Source organism: Microcaecilia unicolor, chromosome 2 (genome assembly GCF_901765095.1).
Source record: "Microcaecilia unicolor chromosome 2, aMicUni1.1, whole genome shotgun sequence".
In the NCBI taxonomy this organism is placed as follows: Eukaryota; Metazoa; Chordata; class Amphibia; order Gymnophiona; family Siphonopidae; genus Microcaecilia; species Microcaecilia unicolor.
This window is the reverse complement of record NC_044032.1, coordinates 254,421,317-254,441,722: the sequence shown is the minus strand read 5'-3', so window position 1 is coordinate 254,441,722 and position 20,406 is coordinate 254,421,317. Positions and strand designations below refer to the sequence as shown.

Genomic DNA, 20,406 nt, shown 5'->3' with positions numbered 1-20,406 from the left:
GGTATGTCCTCTCCTGCTCGTGTGCTGCCCAGGACCCGGATGATTACTGTCACGTCTGTGGTCATGACCCCTCTCAGACTTACCTTATTTCTGGGGGTCAGCTTCTGAGCTGGCTTCTGTCTGTCCTTTCTGGGTTAGTTCTGTCTCTGTGTGCTGGCTGCTTCCAGCATGGCTCTGATTGCTTCTCTGTGCTGCCCCTGGGTATGCTGAGTCTCTCTATGCTTCCGTATGCTTTCTGCCTGCTTCTTGGTTTGTGCTCCTCTTGCCCTCTGGTGGCCAGAACCGGTGGCTGCCATAGACTGTCTTGCTGTCCCTACCCGTTCCAGACTTTAGCTCAGCCCAGTCCAGTTCTTCCAGTCTGCCAGACTTGTCTCTCTTGTTTGTGCCTGGACAGCACCCGTAGCTGCTTAGGAATTGCTGCAGCTGAGCCTCAGGTGTTGATGGGCTTTATTAATTACCTAGAGACTTCTGTGTTTGCCTTTGCATCGTCTAAGGTCCCTGGTATGTTAGAGTGCTCTGTGCACTTCAGCCTAGTCCAGTTCTAGTCTGAATTTCTTGCTTGTGTCTAGTTAACTTGTGTATAGCTTATTCTTGTTAGCTTGTGTATAGTTTATTCTAGTTAGTCTGTGTGTAGCTAGTTTTGGTTCTCTTGCTTTTCCTAGTCTTGTCACGGGTCTGTATTCCTGTCTTGGGTTTCTTTCTTAGTGGCTGCTTGGCAGCTTTCAGTATTGCTCTGCTTTCTACCTATATTTCTCAGCTACTGGAGCTCAAGCCAGAGCCTGCTCCCTGCCAGTATTTCTCAGCTACTGGAGCTCCAGCCATAGCCCTGCTCTCTGCCTGTATTTCTAGCTACTGGAACTTCAGCCATAGCCCTGCTCTCTGCCTGTATTTCTAGCTACTGGAGCTTCAGCCCTAGTCCTGTTCGCTGCCTGTATTTCTCAGCTACTGGAGCTCCAGCCATAGTCTGCTCCCTGCCTGTATTTCTTGCTACTGGAGCTTCAGCCCTAGTCCAGTTCTCTGCCTGTATTTCTCAGCTACTGGAGCTCCAGCCATAGCCCTGCTCCCTGCCTGTATTTCTCAGCTACTGGAGCTCCAGCCATAGCCCTGCACCCCTGTCTGCCTTGCTTTTGTCTAGGTGCCTGTGGGCACTTCTGCATCCTGATTCCTGGTGTTCCTGCTTGCTAGTTCCAGGACCAGTTTTCCTCCAAGCCCTACCGGCTGCCTGCACCCGGGGGCTCAATCCCCGGGAACAGCGGCTAAGTGTAGGTGAAGCCTAGATCCGGTCCAGATTGTACCAGTCCGGTGCGTTCCAGTTCAGTACTCCAGTCCGCGGTTCCAGTCCTGTTTTGCCTTGTCTCTGGTTTGGAGGTGATCTTGCCTGCCACTGCCGCTCCACGCTCCAGTGTTTCTGTGAGAAGCCTGACAATTACATTAATGCAATATCGCATTAATGCAATGATCAGGATCCTGACTTCTGGCACACAGGAATGGGCCAAGGCGGCCCCGGGGGGCGGGGGGTGCATGCATGCGCAGTGGTCCAGGCCTGCCTCAGGCCTGGCTGTGTCTCTTGGCAGCCCTGAGATGGACAAATTAATATTAACATCATGGCTTATATCCCACTACTACCCTGCAGTTCTAAGCAAGTAACAATCAACAAGAGGCCAGAACAGTCATCTGGGAATTACACTAAATTAAGTAAAACATTATGTCAAAATATGAAAGTTATATATTCCTTAAAAAGAAAAGCTTTAACTTTCTTTCTAAATAAAAGAGAGGAGGGTGATATAGAGAATATTCCTGCAATATCTTTCCATAATCTAGCAGCCAGAACAGCCAGGGTTTTCTCAAAAGCTAACAGCCTTCTTTTTTCCTTAACAGGTGGAAAAGTAAAATTATCAGTGTCACAATGCCTAGATCTAAGAGAGGTTGTAAAATGAAAATGACAGAGAAAATAACTGGGGATCAAACCTTGGAGGGATTTAAAAAGAAAACAGGCCAGTTTAAATATAATTCTTGCTTCAATTTGTAACCATTGAAGTGCAGTATAATAATGAGTAACACTATTGTATTTGGAAAGGCCAAAGATTAATCTTACTGCCGTGTTTTGCACAGTCTGTAAACTTTTCAGGATCCCTTTTGTGTAACCTATATATACGGATTTGCAGTAATCCAAGTATGACAACTCTAAGGCATGTGCTAGACGCTCAAATTGTAAGTTTCAAAGTAGTTACGAATGTTATGCAACTTTCTCATTAAGAAAAAGTATTTCTTTACTAAAGAATTAACCTGTAATTCCATAAAAATAGTGCTATCCACCTGAATACCTAATATCTTAATAGCTGGAGAGATCTTATATTCAGAATGATTTATAATGATGGGGATGAGTTCAGGTTTGTTGTTGAATAACATAAATGTAGGTTACCAGTACTATTTATGTGTATACATTTATCCAACAGATCAATGCAAAGTTGAATTCTGGTTAAATCAATATTAACTATCGATTGTAATGGAATCAATACAGAGACATCATTTGCATAAACATAGTGAAGAAATTTGTGTCTGTCCAACAAAGAACCCAATGAATAGAGAAAAACATTAAACACCATGGAAAGGGGAGAATTTTGAGGGACACCACACAAATTATACCACTGAGGGGAAAGATTAGAATGTAATTTAACCCTATATGATCTCTTGGTCAAAAAAACATTTGAACCATCTCAAAGCATTGCCCATAATTCCCATTTCCTCAATATTGTAAAGAAGATCATGGTTTACTGAATTGAATGCAGGGGATAAGTCAAATTGGACCAACAATGCACTAAAAATGATTCTAACATAATCCAACAAAGAACATAGCTGTACTAAAAAATGCAGAAAATCCAGATTGAGAATTTTTGCACATTTATATCCCACATTTTTCCCACAGTTTGTGGGCTCAAACTGGCTTACAATGCACTGAATGGCTATTGCCAAATCAGAGGTGATATGGTTACAGTCAAATTAGATAGAATATAAGATACAGGGAAAGTAGATAGTAGGGAAAAGTTAAAAGAAACTAAAATGGACCGTAGATATGTTAATCCGTGGAGTAGGCTGAACCTCTTATGGCTGGAAGAGAGGTAAATCAACTGGACACACCAAGTTCACTGACATCTCGTTCTTCATTTCGCTGTAGCCTTGACCTTTTATCAGGGACAGCTCTAGAAAGATTGCTATCATGCTGTCTCTCTTTCCGACGATCATGGCGGATTTCATCTCGCTCCCGCACTTTGCCATCCTCTTTCTCTACATGAGCTTTGATTCCAGGTCTTCTGTCCCTAGCGATCTGAGCCAACTCGCGCAGCTTCTCCTCTTTTTTTCTCTTTTCCCTTTTGAGCCATTTTTCTTTCCACCTGAGCACGCATTTCCACTGCTTCCTGAGCCTTCCTGTCAGCAATATAAAGAGCCTCGGCTACCAAAAAATGTTAATTTATTAGGTCTGCCATCTCCATTTGGGCAGCGGAGCCGTGGCCCTTTTACTACCCTGGACAGAATTGCCTATCCCCTCTAAATACTTAATTACCCCAACCTTGTATCTGCTCATGACAGTTTTACACAGAGCAGCAGAAGGCTCCCCAATTAGAGAGAAACCCAGTAGTCAGTAGATATAGTAATATAGTTTATTAGCATTGATATCTCACCCAAAGATAGTACAGGAAGATCAGGCATTTACATGATGGAACAGCACTTCACGACACGTCTACAGCCTTCTGGAGTCCTCCGAAGCCTTCTGATCTAATATCCTTCAGACTCCCCTTTTATACTATTTTAACCCCATTGATTCCAATGGACCCTAGCTCTCTCACCAGAGCCCTTTGGCTCTTATCAGTTGATCAGAATGATTCCACATGTTCTCAAGCCCTAAGTATAAACAAGATAAGTTCAGAGCGCATCTTGTGAAATGACTTCACAGGTCATTTTGCTCTCTTCAGCTCCCCCCTCCCTCTACTTGCATCTGACCCTCTACTATCTTTCATTTTAATCAAAACTTCTTGCTCATGACTTCTTGCAGGTGCCAGTCTCAGGATTGTGGACAAGAGCAAATGCCCCCTCCCTTGCCAGCTCTCAATTACCTCATTTCAGCACTTGCCACAGTGAAATGTAACTGTGTCAAAGATGATCTCTGATTTTTAAAGGCCTAGCTCTTAGCCTGAGCCATTTGCCTGTATCTTACTGAGAGCAAGGGCTAGCATTTATTTATTGCATTTGTATCCCACATTTTCCCACCTATTTGCGGGCTCAGTGTGGCTTACAATACATTGTGAATGAAGAAAATACAATTTGTTACAGTACAATTATGGGTTACATTGTGAAGAGTTATGGGAAGTCAAAGTCAAAACATCATTTGGGGAGTAGAACAATGGAGTGTAACAATGGGGAAATGATAGAGCGATAGAACAATAGCAAGAGAACATTAGGGTATAACAATTTTATCTGTGGGTAGAGTTTTAAGTGTGGTGAAAATACGAGGGAAGAGAATTCAGAAGAGAGTGTATTGGTGCATTTCTGTTAGTGTGTATGGACTTCATGTGTTTTGATCCTTGCAATAAATTTTCTCAAAGAGATGAGTTTTCAATAGTTTGCGGAAGTCGGTTAATTCGTAGATCGTTTTTAGGTTGCGTGGTAGTGTGTTCCAGAATCGCGTGCTCATATAAGAGAAGGTTGATGCATGCAGTACTTTGTATTTTATGCCTTTGCTCTTAGGGAAGTGGAGATTGAGGAAAGTTCGGGAAGATCTTTTAGCGTTTCTGGGTGGCAGGTCTATTAAATCAGACATGTATGCAGGGGCTTCACTGTGAATGATTTTGTGAACCAAGGTGCATACTTTAAAGGTGATGCGTTCCTTGAGTGGGAGCTAGTGTAGTTTCTCACGTAAGGGTTTTGCACTTTTGTATTTTGGTTTTCCAAAGATGAGTCTGGCTGCTGTATTCTGGGCTGTTTAAAGTTTCCTTAGTATTTGCTCTTTGCAGCCTGCGTATAGTGAGTTGCAGTAATCCAGATGACTGAGTACGAGTGATTGCACTAGGCTGCGGAAGACAGATCTTGGAAAGAATGGTCTTATTATTTTCAGTTTCCACATGGAGTAGAACATCTTTTTGGTTGTGTTGTTCGTGTGAGTCTCAAGTGTTAGGTGGCGGTCAATAGTGACTCCAAGGATTTTTAAAGTTTCTGAGATTGGCAGATTTAGTTTAGGTGTGTTAATAGCGGTAAATTTATTCGTGTTGTATTGGGAGGTAAGTATGAGGCATTTGAGTTTTTTCTGCGTTCAGTTTCAATCGGAATGCATCTGCCCAGGTGTTCATGATGTGTAGACTTTGGTTGATTTTGTTGGAGATTTCATTAATGTCTTGTTTGAAAGGAATATAAATCGTTACATCATCGGCATATATGTAAGGGTTAAGGTTATGGTTTGATAGAAGTTTTGCCAAGGGGATCATCATTAGGTTGAAAATAGTTGGCGAGAGGGGGGGATCCCTGCGGTACTCCACACTCAGGTGTCCATGCAGCAGACGTAATTGAATTTGATGTGACCTGATATGAGCGTAAGGTTAAGAACCCCTTGAACCAGTTTAGGACATTGCCTCCAATGCCAAAATATTCAAGTATGTGTAATAGGATTCCGTGGTCAACCATATCAAAGGCACTCGACATGTCAAATTGAGGAGTATATTGGTGCCAGTTGCGATCATTTGTTTAAATTTGGTCAGTAGGGTAATTAATACTGTTTCTGTGCTGTGATTTGACCGGAATCCTGATTGGACATCATGAAGTATTGACAACTTGTTGAGATAGTTTGTGAGTTTGGTTACCATTCCTTCGGTTATTTTGGTTATTTTGGTTATTTTGCTTGCATTTTTCTTTGTGTCTTTGGGTATTGGGGTGAGTAAAATTTTTCCTTTTTCCTTTGGGAAAAGTCCGTTTTGTAGCATGAAGTTCACGTGGTTCGTTAGGTCTATTATGAATTGTTGAGGAGCTGATTTCATGAGGTTGTTTGGGCAGGTATCTAGTTTGAATTGGGATTTGGCGAATCTTTTGAGCGTTTTAGAGATGAGGTCCTCTGACAGTAATTCGAATTCGGTCCATATCCTGTCTGCTGGATATATTCCGTTTTCTGGGTCTAGACAGTTTAGGAGTGTGGCGTATTCAATAGGGCTGGTGGGTATTTTAAGTCGTAATTGTATAATTTTCTCCTTGAAGTATTTCGCGAGGTCGTCGACCCCTGGTGTATCTTTGTTGTTGTTTGTAACTGGTGTGGTGTCTAACAATTTGTTTACAAGGTAGAAGAGTTTGTGTGTGTCTCTGTAGTTTGGTCCAATCATTGTTTTGTAGTGTAGTCTTTTAGTCTGTTTTATGGTGTATTTGTATTTCCTCCGAAGTGCTTTCCAGGCATTCAGTGTGTGTTCATCTTTCTTTTTGTTCCATGCGCGTTCTAGCTTTCTGACTTGTGTTTTGAGTTTTTTCAGCTCCTCGGTGAACCATGGATTTGATATTTTCCTTTGTGATGTTCTGGTTTGGATTGGGGCAATTGTGTCTAATGATGTCTTACATATGTCATCCCATTCTTGGAGGAATTGAATGGTGTCTGTATTTGTTGACCATTCATTTTGGTATACCTGTTGCCAGAATATTGTGGGGTCTATTTTTCCTCTCGTGGTGTATGTTGTTCGTTCATGTTTGTTGACTGCGTTTCTGTGTATTTTTCGCCAGTGGAGGGAGACATATGCTTTATGGTGGTCTGTCCATGGTGTGGGTGTCCATCTTGTGTCTGTAAGTAGGAGAGTTGAGTCTGGGTCGAATTTGTGTGTAATGATGTCTAGTGTGTGTCCTTTTTTTTTTTTTTTTTTATTTCTTTATTTATGAATTTTTAACATCAATCACAAGCATTACATCTTGTTAAGGAAAAACAGAAAAGAAATTAAAATTAAGAATTCTTCTTATGAAAAAAAAGAAAAACAGTAAATTTTCTTTCTTAGACCACTAACTTATAGAGAGGGGGAGAAAGGAAACAAAAAGGAGTTAAATCTGAAGTAAGTTAAAGCGTATGGCCTGGATTACACCGCTTACATTATATCGTGAATTACATGATCTGAAACTCAAACTGGTTCTATTTGTTCAGTTTTTTTAAATCTATAAAAGATCGCAAATGTTCTGGTTCGAGAAAAACATATTTGTTATCAAGATATCGTATTTGACATTTACAAGGGTAAAGAAATTTTCCACCCAGAGCATTAACTTCGTCCCTCAGTGCCAAGAAGGCTCGTCGTCTCTCCTGGGTAACCTTCACAACATCTGGAAAAATCCAGAGTTTTTCACCATAGAATGGTTTAGCAAGATTTTTAAAGTAAAGTTTTTTTAAGCATATTTAAATCTTGTTCAAACACTAATGAAACAAGAAGAGTCCGCCTTTCAAATATCCCATCATTAGAACTTTCCAAGAACGCTGATAAATCTTGTAGACCTGCTTTCCCATCTTCTCCCTTTTTAGAAATCGGTAAGTAAAAAATTTTATTTATAGGCGGTATTAAAGTAGGTGAGATAGGTTTTCAGTCAAGTATTTTTTAAATAACTCCATGGCGTTCATCTCTGATGAGCGAGGAAAATTAAGAATTCGAAGGTTCAAACGCCTATTGTAGTTCTCAAAGTTCTCTATTTTCTTGTGGATTATCATTTTATCCTTAATTAATAGGTCCGTTGTAACAGTCAAGGTAGTTATATCTTGTTGAACCTGCGTTTTATTTAACACAACTTCTTGCTTCAGCGTGTCGAGAGCTGTTGTTAATAAATCCAATTTACTCACAATCAAAGACGTCTCCTGTGCAGCCTGAGTGACTGTAGAAGTCAAAGTTTATATGGCTGTCCAAATAGATTCCAGTGTAGGCGCCATGGGGGAAACAATTTCCCTTCCATTGTTACTTCTCGCCGTTCTGGGAGAATCGCCACCGAACGAAGAGTCTGGAGCAACGCATTCCGAGAGCTCCTGAACTTCCAGAGACTACCAGGCTACGGCAGGACATGGCGGTGGATTCACATCCGGCGAGGACAGAGTTGTTTCCGTTCCCTGTGGGTTTGATGCTCCTTCACCTTCCCCCACTGCGGGTAGACTCAAGCCGGTTAAGCGCGGTGTACTTGTGGCATACCGGTCCAGCGTTGTCTGCAATTGCGTTGTTCTTAAAGCTGTCGGCGGTAAGCTTTTACAACGCCCTTTCTTTTTGTATGAGGCATATTAAGAAAAATATCGAGAAAATCTTAAGAAATAGTGAAAGGACTCAGACACGCTCCGGGAGCCATCAAGCCTGGTCCGCCATCTTGACACGCCCCTAGTGTGTGTCCTTTTAAGTGTGTTGATTGAGTGTTAGGTGCGTGTAAATCCCAGAGTTTTAAGAATTCTTTGCATTCTTGTGTGCTTGTTGAGGTGTCGTCTTCGAGGTGTAGGTTGATATCTCCTATTATGAGGATGTTTGAGGCAGAGACACGTGTTCGAGATGAAGTCCATGAGTTGCATTTGGGAGTCTTTCCATTTTCCTGGTGGTCTGTAGAATAGGATTGCGCTGAGGTGTCCTTGTAGGTTCGGATGAGTGATTCTTGTCGAGGCGATTTCGAGTTGTGGTGAAGTGGATTCGCCAGTGGTTGTGATGGTGTTTAAATTCTATTCTCGGTTTTCCTTTATTCTCACATCTATTGTCTCTACCTATGAACTCCCCTACTTGCCCTTCTGACTTCCTCTGTTCTTTTCCCTTGTGCGGTTCCTTCGCCGCCTCCCTTCTGTTCTTAACTTTTTTGTCTTTCCCTCAATACATCTGTATTCGTGGGATGCAGTGCTTTCTCTCTCTTATGTCTTCTCTGTACTTATATGTCTGAAGATCTTGGGTTGAGTCTGATCCAGACACAGTTCTGTTCCGTCTTACCCAGAATCTACTTTCTGTTCCTTCATGTCCCTTATTTCTCCTACTCTATGATTTCACTTTTTCCTGTGGTTATCTCTTCGCCACTTGCTCTTCCGTTATACTTTTCTATTACTGTCAGTGAACTCTATAACCTTCGCATCTCCTGCAGTGCACTCTATGCTTTCTCCGCTCCTTTCTTCGTACTTGGTTTTGTCATTGTCATTTTTGACCCGGTGGTTTTACCCTGGTCTGCACCACTAAAATTCCTTGAAACACTATGCCTGTTTCTCTGTTCTTCAAAACTGACAGCTCAAAACTGACAGCCCCCACCTTTTCACTTCTGCTTTCACTTGCCTATTTTGTGTAGTTACCGTTATGTATCTTATGAATGTCTACTAACCCTATTCTTCTTCTTTAATTTCACTGGACTGGCATATACCCTGGTGAAATGTGCCCATTTGAGGGGTACTGGGAACTGGTATTCAGTCCGCTCCTTTTCTAACCCCTTCCTCTGGTACTCTTCTGTTTTTCTGCCTTCTTCCTCTGTTCTCTTATCGCTTTCTCCTTCTGCCCTGAGCTGGCACATTTGTTTTTCTGTTCTTGTCCTTTTGTGAGTCTGTCTAACGATTGTTAATTCTGACCCAATCGGGTGTTAGATTGAGTTACCTTTTACTGTCACTATGTTATCTGCAAGCTTCGGTTAACGGCGCTCAGCATCCTAGCTACTTATTGGCCTAATACTTTTGACTATGAAGGGGATGCCGGTTTCCTATACGGCTGTGGTTTCTCTTCGCACTTTATTTCTTTTCTTTATCTTTGCATACATTTGCGGTCCCATTTCTTCCGATTCTTTAAGTCTCTCACTGACTCTCTCAATTTAAGTGCGTAGCTGCTTATCTCCCTCTTTTCTTCTGTAAGTGCCTGGCTCCTTGGGTGGTGCCCACTTCCTTCCTCTTCTCTGCATTTTCTCCCTCTCGTATCTGCTAGTTTCTAGCTTTGGAATCTATCATGAAAACCTTTTTAACGTCTTGATGTTCCCTGCTCTTATATATATAGGCTATCTGTCAGTAAGGTAACGTTTCCTTCTCTGTCAGTTATTTCTCTGTCATACCATTTTGTTAGCTATTTCTTTGATTATAAATATTCCCTATGACAGGTCTGTTGCCAGTTCTAAGTATTGTTAACTGGTGTCTCTATTTTGCAAGTGCGTCTCATGCCTCGAGAGCTTGCCGTCCGTTCGTGTGCTGTAAATGTTTTGTGCCATTACTTTTGACAGATTGTCACCATCTTCCGCTCTGATAACTCTTTCTTTCCCCCCCCCCCCCCCCCCCTTCCTCTCATACAGCTTTAAACCACACTTATTTCTATGCCTGCCTGCTTTGGAAACCCCCCCGTCTGAAACTTTCATGATATTATAACTCTCCACTTGAGAAGTCCCGGTCTGTATTCTGTCTCTGTTCCCCGCAGCCACTTTAGATGCTTCCGGGTTTAATTTTCGCTGCATAGACCCCGTCTCTGCCACTTTCGGCACCTTTCTGCCATACTCACTATATATGAAACTGTTACTATGCTCTAAGCCTTCTACTTTTGTATTTTGTGTTTGCTAAAAGTCCCAAAAGTCCTGCACAAATCTTGGCAGCTGTCTGCGTTAAGCTCCCGTGGTTACTGCTTCTCTAAGTAAATTTGCCACAGCCTCGGCTGTAGGACTTTTAAATTTATCTCACTTCCACCTATACTTTCTCCTTGCAAAAGGTCTCTTGGCTACTATTTTCAGTTGTAATTTTAAATTTGTACTTGTCCTAGTAGCTGTTATCACACCCTTTTAATTTACAATTTGTTCTGGGACAATGTTATATTTTTAATTAATAATGTTTAAGATTTGTCATTTATTTTCCTATTTGACATTTGCTTTTGGTCATTTCTAGCTTGTGTAATCGGTTCTGAATTCACTTTTATATTAAAGTTTCCTGTTGTTGACAATGCCAGCAGATGTTTCTTTCTCCCAAGCTGTGCATAATTTCATATATAATTGCCTAGGTTTCCCTGAATTTGTAGTTTGATATAGGGCTTTATTGTGACATAATTAGGAAACATACCTTTACAGTTTGCTGTATAGACGCTATATAGATTATATCCTGCTCCCGTTATAAGCTAGGGGGCTATGCTGTCCCCGCCCATCAGCTTCTATTGCTTGCACTATCTATTTTACTGTTTGTATTATGCTGCGTTAGATAGGATCTTATTCACCCTCTAGATAAGATTCTCATATGCTTTGGATCTCCGATACTCATATAGTTCTGGTTTCTTGTGCTCTATTTTAATGGTGTGCTCGTTTAAAAGAAATATAAGTTACAGCCCCTGCACCGTACTATCGTGTTAGTTTTTTTTTCAGGATGCTTTTTAATACTTTTTAATCATCGGTGAGCCTGACTATATTATAACGTTATCTACAGGAAATACTGCACTTCCTCGCTTGCGTTGTGGTTTTCGTCCTCCGACTGCATACAGCCTGGACTGGCTTATTTTAAACACTTGTAATAATGAGCTAGGTTATAATATTTCCTGATAAATATTTCCACGTCCTGAGAATGACAATCACTTTTAAATAATATGGTTCTATAAAGAGTTAAATTGTGTAAGTATTTATAACAAGTTTGATATGAACTAGGATCCAACACAGAAAGTCACATGAAATTACAATAGATTATTGTTACATTAAGAGCTAGATAACCCCTTGTATAACTTATATGATAGTAGAAGTATTATGTACTATATAGCAGCATTTCTTTGTTTTTACCTTAATAGATATGCATATAAAATATGTTTTCCCTTTCCTGTTGAGAAGATGATGGCTGCGTGCCATGAGAATACAGCGTTGCTTCACTTCTTCAGTTATTTCCTGTTGGTTCTTTATAACCCAACCCACCTTCTCTTTCCTTCTAATGCTGCAGCTGTTCTGTTTGTCATCATTTAGACATATCATTTCAGTCACTGACTAGTATGTATGTTTTATGCCGTATCATTGGAAGTTCTTGGTGTAAGAATCACATGTTTTAATTTGTTTTTTTCCCCTTTCACCTGTTTAGCCACAAAAGCTTCCTGCCATCGCATTCGGGTTTATTTTATTTACTATGTTCCTTTTCTGAGTGTATGGGTATTAATTTGTCATATTTATGGGTATTAACTTGTCATATTTGCACCACTGTGTCCTGTTTCACAATTTATTATAATATATGCTTCTCTTATATTTTCCTGTTTAGATGCTACTTCCAACCTATCCGGTACCCGCCCCAAAAGCATTTAATATGTATTTAACTTTATTTCATTTATTCTAGGGGTATAGCTCCGGACTACACATGTTATAATGCCTTTGTTAATCTACATTTTCTTGCCTTTTGTTGAAATCGGTGTTTCCTTTCACTGGATTGTTGGCTGGAAAATTCTATTTTCCATTGCTGCATGACAAGTGATGTCTTTGGCATTTTTGGTTCTGGCTAATGTGTTCCAACAAATGACTTTTTTATGGTTGTACCTTCCCCGAAGAGCTTACATGTGTTTTATTTCTTTTTTTATTATTCTTTCTTGCTACCTCTGAAGTAGGTTTCAGGGGTTCTTCCTAGGATTATGTCATACTTTTATTCTTTCTTTTCCCTCCTTTTTTATTATTTTCTACCAGTGTCACGCTATAACCATTGGCTTTGATACCGATGTCCGGGACTTACATCCATTTGAGGGCCACAAATCCTTCAATGGATGACGGTATCGCAATTACTAGGAGCAGACTTCCATTCCATTTTCGGAGTGGCCTGCGGATTCGGCATTATTGCCCTCATAGGGGTTACCTGTATAGATGATCGCCGTGACAATAAAGGGACGCCTAAGGCATTGGTTGAGATTGTATACAGGTTGACTCGGGCATTCAATATTCTTGGAGGGTTAGTTTTACACGGGAAGTTTTCCTAACTTTTTAACGTTCTAGACTGGTTAGTCATATACGAGATGTTTCCTAACCACAAATTTTTGAGTGGGTTGTTGTACACGAGAAGTTCTCAAACCACTTAGTGGGTTGTTGTACACGAGAAGTTCTCAAACTACAGGTCCTTTGGGGTGATTAGTCGCATACGAGAAGTTCAATCGTACACGGGAAGTTCAATAATCAGCGGAAACCCATTGGACCGCTGCTCTTCGATTCATGACACCTTATTCGCTGGTTTCGTGAGTCCTTTTCGGGAGTGTTTGCAATGTCCCTTTTTGGGGGCTCTACCATGTATACGGGATAGTTCTTGGCTGGCTGGGAAACCGGGTTTCTTAATGCCTTTAGAAGCACACTCTGGAGAGTAGTTTTCATTAATTAGGGGTAGAGTAGTATAAATATATAATAGCTGACACTAGGTATTTATCCACTTATTCACCCACTCTTTGGGTACCTCCCTGTTTGCTGTTTTTATTTCTCTGTTAATGTCACCTGCGGCAAAAGCGTTGAGCTTTCCGCTAATTAGTAATTTTTATTTTGGGTCCCTATGTTGGAGTACATTAGCAGATGCGTGAGTATGAATGTGTTATGTCTCTGTATGTTCTACTATCAGGATAATCATCGCATGTTTTTGTAAACTGTTAGCACATTATCATTTCTAGGTCTCCTTGCTATCTCTGAAGCTGCCTTTTGAACCACTGATAGCAAATTACAGGTCTGGAGCTTATTTGTAGACCACTTGCTTACCAGGTCCCGTTATTATACATATTGGGTGATGTTGTTCACTACCCATTATATCATATCTTCCTCTCCGCACCCAACACCAGATACTGGTGATCTGACATCTATTCAGATCTCTGGTAAGGACTTTCCGTCCGAAACAAACCTTTCTAATTTGCGGTTGACCTCCCTATGCCACCGAGAGTTCGGAAGGGCATAGTGATCCTGCCAACTGTTCTCTTTCTCAATTGATTTTCTACGCTGGAAATTACATTGCATGAATCGTGAGTATATTTTCATTTATTGTATGTGTTACTATTAAGCTTGCCTTTGTATACTTTCATGGCCTGTTGGATTAGCTCTAATTTAAATGTTTTATTTTACCAAATTTAGGATTAAGATTTTGTCCTCAATACAGAGGGACCTCTTTATGTGGGACAATAACTGTGTCTGTGTATGAGTGTGGTTTTCCTTTTCTGTCTGTGTGCTGTGTGTTCCTTAACTGTGCACAATTCCAATGATTGCTTTTGAACTACATTTAAAAATATCTTGCTTCCTCTTCTGAGCTTTAAGTTTTCTACATATCAGGATTAGGTTACAGTTTTAATTTCACGTCTATATGTTCCTGTGTGTCCTGTGATAGATGGCATATATTAAACCAGTTAATTATTAAGGAATCATTTCTTTAGTTTTAAATTAGTGCTTTAAGGTTACTCTGCGAGATTACCTATCAACTGCAGTGGTAGTAAATCTCAAAGGAGTGTTTTTTTTCCAGGATAGTATATTGTTTCATTTAAACAATGTTTGTTTGATTTGTGACATGATGTTAAATACCTGATTGTTTTTGATTTCTGGTAAATTGCTTTCACTAGAAATGCAAGCACTTTTTAGTTTTGATTTTATAGGTGTGCGTCCGTGTATGTGTTATTTGAAAATTGCATAATTATTCCAGATATTTCCAATGATAGATTCTATATTATATGTCATCTAAAACACTGTTTATTTGTGACGTTGTTTAAAATAACTAGTGCTGATGTTCACTTCCTGGCTCTCTATTGGGGATGTGTTCCGTAATAATGAATTAACTGTTTTAATTTTTCTTTTCACGTCTTATCTACTACTTTCAAACTTCCTTCCCTGCCTCTTAAAGATTTATAGTTTTATTGTATAGAGATTAACCCTTGCATAACATAACTGACTGGTAAATCAGAACTAGAGAAATTCAGGTTGCTATTATTTCAGAGCTATGTTCAGATAAGACTAGCTACAATTGAGAACCGTACCTCTGGAAGCAGATACAGTAATAACCTTCTTTTCCTCCTTTTCCTCTCCTGAAGTATTAATTCTATGAAGACCAATTACACTAGCATGAAGTATTAATATAAAAACTTCAACTTACAGTTTTTGTTTGATGTATAGCCCTATTTTCAGTCACCATAATGTCCAATGCTTGCAGTGAGCAGTAACCTCAAATTAGACACAGGAAGCACCGTTATTTCATGATTTCCTTAAGACCGAATGACAGAAATTAACCCTTGTAGTTCTTATTTTCTCTAAAGTTCATCTTTACAAATGCTTTGAACTCAGTATATGATAAAGGAATTCATTACGTGTTTGAGATTTTTAATAACTAGATGGGTTTTTCTATGATTCTGTGTTATCCTTACAACTCTTTGTTTAGAATTCTAATTTACAATGTAGGTTTACAAGCTGTTCCATTTATCATACTGGTCCATATGAACATATCCTACTGGTCAATTTATGGCTTTATTGCATTAATAAAAATTGTTATTCTATCTTTGATTTTTTGGAAATGCTCCTGCTTGTCTCCTACTTATAAATTGGCTCCTCCTCTGTATTTAAAATATACTCTAAATTGTAAATTTATTCCTGAGAATATATAAGCTTATTTTTAGCTATCCCTCTGAATGTGAATCTTGATATGCTGTCATAGTTTGGGGCCCAAAATTGTGAAAGCATAGAAAGGATCAGTTTCCATTTTAATATAATTTTCATTTTCCAAATTGGCTCTGAGCTATTACAGAGGACTATAGGTTGTTGTCCTTCTCATTTGGCCTATTTAAACCTTGTAAAGGTCACGTGAGGAGGCCTCATAGAAATATATAGTTTTTACATCTTTCTTTTTTGATATTGGCTTTTCTCTATCTTTTAAAATATCATGTTAAGGTCTGCATTTTCCTAGAGCACACTCTGACCACAATGTTTCCTCAGACTCTGCTGACTTCCTGTGCCAGCAACATCTAATCGACAGAGAAAAATTGTTTTCTACTTTTAACTTATGATTTTATATATTGAAACTATGCTCCACATACTGGTGCACCAAGGAACTAACAATGCATTCTTTGATTTTTTCTTTCTAATGATCCTGTGCTAAGATTTAAATACTAGGCATTACTTGTATGTCATCTCTATTTAATCAGTACTGTAGGTTGACTAAAGACTGCAAATCCAATTCCTGATCTACCGCCTTTATTCCAGTTTAGTACTTCTACTGCAACTGACCTCTGGCAAGAAAAAGGAGCACCAACTTATCCAATGAGAATTTTCTTTTGTCCATGTGTCATTAATTTAGACCTTCTTGATTATGCACTTCAATATTCTGCTATATTAAATATTTCTGTTGCTATATTCAATATTTTTGCAAGCTCCTCTGTTCCAAAACCTACATGTCACTTCGCGTATGAGCTCTCTATTACAACAGACAGCGACCGTGATTTCAGAAGATACTTCCATCACCTGGACTAGTTATGAGTTTTAAATTCCTGCACATTAGACTTCTGCTCTGATTATGACTATTTCCTAAGCTACCCTTCTTTCTGAATCATCTAGCTCGTAAGTCCTGCTGGCCTCCTGCAGCTGAGGGCCCAACCCTTGGTGAATGTTAGTCATCGCAGGTGAAGATTCCATATCTATTGGCGATAGATGGCAACACATTGCCCTCCATACATCAATAACTTGAACATTTACCATCATCTCTAAATTTTTATTGTTAGTTTTTGTACCTTTTTTATTCCATATACTTCACCATTGTTATTTGATCATGTGTTCGTAAAAATTACCAATCGGTCTCGCACATTATGCAAGCCAGAAGTGGGGATATATTATGCAGATCCCAATTCCTTGTATTAAGAGGGTTGAAGTTGAAGCTCTGATCCCTACCAATCAGGAGATATAATTTCATATATACTAGTGCTATTTATGTAAATTGGCTTTTCATTATTGAACCCTTATGGTTTCGCTTTTGCTTTTGCACTTAATTAGCACTGTTTTCTCCATGTTTACATTGTCTTTCATGTCTCTTGACATCTATATATTATTTTTGCTTATTCAGTTTACGCTGATTATGCCCACCAAGATATAGCAATGTATCATTCAGGCATACAGTTATTTTGCTTATTCCTTTGCCAGCCTCTGATTCTTGATGGACTAATTATGATGGTGCCTGCCTAGAATAAAGACATGGAAAGATCCAAGTTTGTACACCATAAATACGTCTTCAAGATCTATCCAGGCCCAAATGATGTTAGATCCCCCAAGGTTGTGGCAATAATCTTTACACCTTGCAAACTACTGGACCACAAGTTTTGGGTCCATGTGAAAGATATACGGGTTTACTCAGCCGTAGAACCAGATGTTACCAGCCTACCCATCTCAAGACCAGCCACTTCCTTCAGCAGGCCAGCCTGAAAACCCAGATCTCCGTCCAGATTCTTCAACGCTTCCACCGCCTCAACCATGATCGATGAAAGAGACTTTAGAACTGATACTTAATTTGAGAATTACTGTTGTTGTTTATGGACATTATAGATTCATATTTTGTTTTATTTTCAGTTTAGCAGTAATCCTGTCTAAAAGGTTTTATTTTATTTTCCTAATATTTCCTGTATTGTTCTAATTGTTTTTCTAAGAGTTTCCCCGTTATTTCTGTTTATGTAATTTAAATTGAAGTTGATATTGCTCAGATATAAGGGTAACATCAAACCCTAATACTGGCTATGATATCATAATGTAGGTGTAAACCCTGTTAGTATCAACCAGTTATGCAATTGTTTAACTCTGGTATAGGCTTACTTAAGTTGCATGTCTTTCTGTAGGTTTGGCTGAGCTCCAAGTGGGGTAAAGGATATATAAAATGCTTCCCATACTTCCAGGTCATTATGCATATGTCACGATCCATGCATGACCTTTGTTAGTATAAATTTTCCTAGGATTGACCATTTTTGCTGTATAAGACAACCTCATACTTGCTATCCACTTTTTGGTGCTCATGATTGGATGCTAATGATGAGTAATAGTAAGGTCTAGGCATTCCGACCTGTTTAAGGATTCTGAATACCTACAACCTAAAACAGCCTGCAATCAGAGTACTAACCATATATTTGTTGAGCCCATAACAATGCTTAATCAAAACCACTATTCCTTCCCAAGATCAATGAGATAGGTACATTAGATTATCTCCCCATGTACTATGCAACAGATACAATAGAAGTCATAGAAAGACCTGAAAGTGTTTATTAGTACGATCCACCTAAGATTGCTATTACCTACATACCTATACTTCATGAGATTTTGTAGATGAACTGATGAACTCATGGATTTGTCCCATTCATAAAACCTTTCTCACTACAGGTTTGAGTAAGTCTCAAGAGAGATGACATCAGGATTAAGCCCAAGGGGTTGGGTAATATAAAGGGAATTCCATATGCCCCAAAATATACCACCTAAGAATGAAGTTTTCTGTCTTGCATAATATCTGCTAGCAATCCATAAGAGCAAAACTCCCCCTCTCGTTTGATAGCTTGCCACCTTCTGGAATGGATGATGACGAGCTTGACGAGCTTTGTGTCACCCCTCCTCAGAGGGGGTGACAAGTGGGGAATGTATAATTATACTACAGCAAGAGGCCCTCACTGGATGCCCACCGGAAGGGTGGAAGGCCAGATTTTAGGACTCAGGCTGTAAAAATACCAGCTAGGTTTAAAAATCTATGACTGGCTGAGCAAGGACTTGCTTTTCCTGTAAGTTAATATGTGTCCCCGCTTGGGATCCATCCACTGGAATAGTGGTGGGTCAATTTACATACCTTAAACAGCTTAAACTGCTAAAAGGCACTGACTAGGCCTCATTAGAATTTGGTGTTACATTCAAAAGCAGTGCAAAAGCCAAGATCAAGGAATTGATGGCTAAAATCCTAACCCAGATCACAAAATGATATGAACCTAATATATCCAAATTTAGATATCTTCATAAAAAAGTTGTTTTGTTCATGTTTTGATGTTTGGATGTCCGTATCTAGGGAGATGTTCATGTTTTGATGTTTGGATGTGCGTATCTAAGGAAGTGTTTACAAAAAGGGAAGTTGCACAACAAGTTGCAATACTAAAACGGAAGAGCACCTGGCCGGAGGGCATGACTCATAGATTAAGCAATATTAGAGAAAAAAAATCCCTCTCCATAGACTTGTATTAGGACCAGATACTATATAAGGGGAGGTCATCAGATAGAAAGTAGGAGGTTCTCCCCAACTCATCTAGGACGCAGAGCTCCGGTCAGCTGAATCCAGAATTGGTCTGATGAATGTATCTGATTAAAGTCTGATTTGTAAATAAACTCCTCATTCCAAATGATGATTTGTGGGCTTCACTTAATGATGAAAGGCTGTAAGTACAAATGCTTTTGCTACATCAGATTGAGGTCACTCTAGCCTTCTTGGGGGGCTCGGGACCCCTAAAGTCATAACAATGGTGAACTCGGATTTGTAGATTATAGCTATTCCGCCACCTCTTTTTCCATTTCTTGTCCAATGGGTGATTTTGTATTCTGGTGGGCATGTCTCTATATCCCCCTCTTGCCGGACCTCCAAAGGGCCGGCACACATGACTACTAGTGGGTGTGGCCGTCCTTTCCAGAGGGCTCTTCCTATGGGGGGATGTATATATCTGAGGTGACAGGGGTGCTCTGGCACAATAAGGGACGAGGCCATAGCAAGAGTCAGCATGTGGATATATAATTATATGCTGGATGAAATGCAGTGTTGGGATTCCCCTGTTATCATAACCAATCCAAGGGGCCTATCTATCCTACAACTACCCCTCTAGGGCGGAGCGAGACTTGGAAACATGAGAAGTCAATTAATTCTAGGTATCATACAACGGAATCAATAAGGTTGAGCGTATATGATTGTAATCAATATATCATGATTACAAAGCTGATCATTAGTTTTCATTGATGTGCACCGTCTGAAGGCCTCTGCCATCTGCATCCAGACGCTTAGCCAATGGAATGTGTATCCCTTTGCATTTTTCCAGTTTGAAATATAGGGAGGAATCTTACACTCCTGTTGCTCCTTCACTGTCATCTTTCTTCTGGGTGAATGCATGACTGGTGCAGGGGGTGAGGGGGGCCCACGGGGTATTTTCTTGTTAATCTTGAATCTGGGTGGTTCCATGGGGTCTTTCTGCATCTCCACCATACAAATCACCCTCTGTTTGGCTCCTGAATTAAACGTGACACCCTACTGAGATGGTGTATATCTGATGTATTGGGCTGGCGCTAATTTGTCTGCTGCCCGAACTGGCATGGCTGCAGCCACTGTCATGTCTGTGTCCGTGACCACCCTCAGGGGTGCTGCCTGAGTTAGCTCTACCTGTGTCTCCAGCCTGGCTCTGTTTGCTCCTCTGTGCTGCACCAAGGTATTCTAAGTCTCTCTATGTTCTGTGTGCGCTCTGCCTGCTCCTTGGTTTGTGCTCCTCTCACCCGCTGGTGGCC

The 20,406-nt window shown here is 40.0% G+C and overlaps 1 pseudogene; it reads right to left on the bottom strand.

Annotated features, from left to right (window-relative positions):
- Positions 1 to 3,317: 3,317 nt before the first annotated feature.
- Positions 3,318 to 20,236, bottom strand: LOC115461998 (annotated as a pseudogene).
- Between the last annotated feature and the right edge of the window lie 170 nt (positions 20,237 to 20,406).